The sequence below is a fragment of the Neoarius graeffei genome, chromosome 22, assembly GCF_027579695.1.
Source record: "Neoarius graeffei isolate fNeoGra1 chromosome 22, fNeoGra1.pri, whole genome shotgun sequence".
NCBI lineage: Eukaryota > Metazoa > Chordata > Actinopteri > Siluriformes > Ariidae > Neoarius > Neoarius graeffei.
In genome coordinates this window covers 17,666,617-17,670,408 of record NC_083590.1, presented here as the reverse complement: position 1 = coordinate 17,670,408, position 3,792 = coordinate 17,666,617, and the positions used below count along the sequence as shown (strand labels likewise).

At 39.7% G+C, this 3,792-nt stretch overlaps 1 long non-coding RNA gene across 1 annotated transcript; it reads right to left on the bottom strand.

Annotated features, from left to right (window-relative positions):
- Window positions 1-275: 275 nt before the first annotated feature.
- LOC132870735 (uncharacterized) lies at window positions 276-3,571 on the bottom strand. Its single transcript, XR_009651195.1, has 2 exons — window positions 3,403-3,571; window positions 276-928 (listed from the first exon to the last, which is right to left on the bottom strand). It is a non-coding gene; the product is annotated as an uncharacterized LOC132870735 (long non-coding RNA).
- Between the last annotated feature and the right edge of the window lie 221 nt (window positions 3,572-3,792).

Here is a 3,792-nt window from a genome sequence, read left to right as displayed (position 1 = left end):
CTTCACTGTGCTGTAATGTATACGTGACAAAAGCTTTTGATTCTAAAAATCCAATCAAATTTTCTGTATCCATGTGATTTCTACTGGCAACAAAATCTGAGAATCAACGGACTTCATTTTTATGACATTTAAATCTCACTTGGCAAGATAACGCACACGTGGTACTGACACAGATACTAGTAAACAATGGCTGCTGTCATAGCAACACAATTCTTGCCATATATATAAAAAAATAATAAATCTTCTCAGTGAATAAAAACAAACAAAAGCATATATCACACAAAAATGAGATTGGATTTATTGCTACACCCAAACACTTGACACTCTGGCATCTTTAGGGTTGTTTACAACAGTTTAGAAGCGATATACAGCCGCTTGGTCTGAGCTTCAGTAAGTCGGGTGGCGAGGAAGTGACGTCACAATCTCGGATTCTCTGATGTAATCTGTACTCAGAGCGTGACATCTGAACCTCGGAGAGAGGGAGGGTTTGGATAACTTTAGAGTCGGGTTCTGTAATGAAGTCACAGATCGCCTCAGTATAGATTTAATTTCCTGTAAGTATTAAACTTTCAGGAACATTATATTTAGCCTAACATGTGTGCAAGAATATTTTAACACTTCACTTTTAATCTTGACATATTCTGTTAAATTTACACAATGAGAGTTAATAAATATACAATTTATATAGGTGTTCCTAATAAAGTGATCAGCGAGTATATTAAATTCCTAAGAGATAAATATGCTTTGTAGTGAGTCTCCTCGGGGCTTCCTCAGATTAACTCCCCAAATGCCGATCCTGTCAGGTGAGAATCCCATCAACGTGTTCGAACTAAATGAGTGATGTGATTATGAATGTGTTGTCTGTTCCCCAATATGGAAATGCAGGAACACCAGAGTCTTCATCTCGCACACAGATGTTCATCAAAACCTGGGGAAAAAATATTAAAAAAATTAATTCAGTCTCGTATAAGATTTGAGTTCAAATATTTAGCTCCAACAAACGAGAACTTCCACAAGATCTAACAGGAAAGTGAGCAGACGTTTCCCATCACATCACTGCTCTTATCCAATCACAGGCTTTGGAGCTTTTTAAACAGTAACTAACACTGCGGTGGGTTTGATCTCTTGTTCTACATGTAGATTTAAGTGCAGACTTTAAGAAGAAGCCGAGGTGAATTTTACAGGAACGACAGAAGACACGGTGTGGAGGTGGAGAGCAGGAAGGAGTGTCAGAGTGAGTAAAGTGGCTCCTTAAATCACATATTTGTGGCAGTGTGGCATTAAAGATGATCATTTTACTGAGTCTTGAGGAGAGTTGAGAAGAAAGTGTGCTGCTGATCAGAAACAGGGAAAAGCCGAGATCATCTTATTCAGACAAAAGCAGCAGGATGAAGTCAGAGACAGCAGGGTGTCACAAGGAGACGAGGTGCTCATTTACAATCACTCTCATGCACTCAGACGGGACATTTTGGAGACTCTGACTGACTCCATCTTCTGCTTTCAGATGAATTTTAAATCAATTTTACTGAACAACAAACAGCCTTAAAGACAACTGGGAGGAAAAAGTCGGATTAAATAGAATAGAGCAGGGGTTCTCAACCTTTTCTACCTTAAGGCCCACCTATTCATACTTGTCACGACTCCGGGCCCATTAAAAAAGATCCCCAATTATTTCGGGTCATCTATTCTATTAGAATCTAATAATCTATTGTAAAGTGTATTAATAGGATGTGATACATCACTTCCTGTCACAGATTGGAGCCCAGGAATTAAATAAATGCAATAAAAACAAACTGTTTTTAATTGTAGGTATTGTATTTAAAACTGTATGAATGTGCCAGAAGTGAACATAAAACCATGCAGGACATTCTCAGTCAAAAGGGATTAATGATCCAAAAGTGGAGTCTGGTCTTTTAACACAAGAACTTATTGCCATGTTTGTGTACAACAAACAAGTTATCAAAACCGAGAAGTACACTCAAAAGAAGTGGATATAGAACCCACTCAATGGGATAGACCCTTACACGCTAACAAAGAAGGATTTTTCCTATGAGTTGGAAAATTATCCGTCCGTTGAGTTCTCCGACATCTCAAACTACCTGGTGCTGCAGACATCGTTCTACACACACACACAGATGAGAACCTGGAAGAGCATGGACGTGTACAACTTTTTATATGCGGCTGAGTTAAAGATCTGGGGATCAGGACACTACAAGATAGACGGCAGTAGACGGATCTAAGTGCAGGAAGAATGCATTATTTATTAGCAGGCGTGATATTTAAACCAAGTTTATTTGTATTGCGCTTTTAACAGTCGACACTGTCGCAAAGCAGCTTTACAGAGAATTAAAGACTTTAAACATGAGCTAATTTTATCCCTAATTTATCCCCAATGATCAAGCCTGTGGCAACGGGGCAAGAAAATAACTCCCTCAGACGACACGAAGAAGAAACCTTGAGAGGAACCCGACTCAAAAGGGAACCCATCCTCATCTGGGTGATAACAGATAGCATGATTATAAATAACTCGCTTCTATAACTGTGTCCTACAGAGTCACAAAGTATAACTGTGTAACCAGGAAATTCATTATAGATTTAACATGAAGTTGTTTTTGTTGAAGTTATAAACGGTTCATGATAACTGCAGTCCTAAAGTCAGCAAGTCAGCTGTAGTCTTCAGGCATAAATGTATTACTGTAAGTGTCCAGAGCGTCTTCCAATTGGGTTTATTGTTTTTTTTTAACAAAAGCAAAACAGAAAGCAGAGTATTTAAACAGCGTTATAAACATGGCTAGAAACAAATGTGACAGTGATGATGACAATACTTTGCAAAGTCTCTGTGAAAACAGTGTCCGTATCTGCGTGTGCTGATTGCGCTCAAATCAGTGTCAGGTGTTTCCCATAACGACTGGGTCCCAAATGCGCGCGCGGCCGCTCGAGCTGTGTCAGACTCAAGCGTGCAAAGGCATGACAGTCAAGTGTTCACCTGCTGTGTGACCACAACTTTTAGCTCATGTGAACATCACCACGCATTGCCACCAAAATGCCTCATTTTCATCGATAACCGACTGCAAAGCATCGCGAGCTGTAGTGCGACCGTAGCTTAATGAGGCGGATGTGACGTCGGATGCAACACAGTAATTTTACCTTACTATGAGGAAAAAATTTAACTTCAATTTTTTGGATGGTTGGGGGGGGGGGAAGAGCAGGCTACTAGATGGTGCTTCGCAGCCCACTAATGGGCCGCAGTGGTTGAGAAACAGTGGAAGAGAGTGAAAATTTCTAAAACTGCTTTCATTTCATGGCCGGGTCATGTGATATTTACTGAAATTAAAGAAAAATGATAATGATCTTAAAATTATTCTTTTTTTTCAACATTTGCCTCAAAAGGTTATCACTTACCTGAGTGTCTGTAGTTTGTAACATTCATCATCCTTAAGAGCAGAGAGCAGCTCCTTTCCTGAGTCTCTGATTTTATTCCCAGACAGATCCAGTTCTCTCAGGTGTGAGGGGTTTGATCTCAGAGCTGAAGCGAGAGCAGCACAGCCTTCATCTGAGACATCACACCACCCCAACCTGCAGAGACACAATGACACACTTCACTGCCTCAGTTTATGAACATCAACATTTGTTTTGTGTCTTTAAATTAGGTGTGTGTGTGTGAGAGAGAGAGAGAGAGAGAGATGGGAATACATGATTAGTGTAGGATGGAAATGATTTTCATTGGTTTTGTAAACAGACTTTCTTTGTAATTTATAACAGTTTGATTGTTCAGTGTTGTTTCTGACAGTG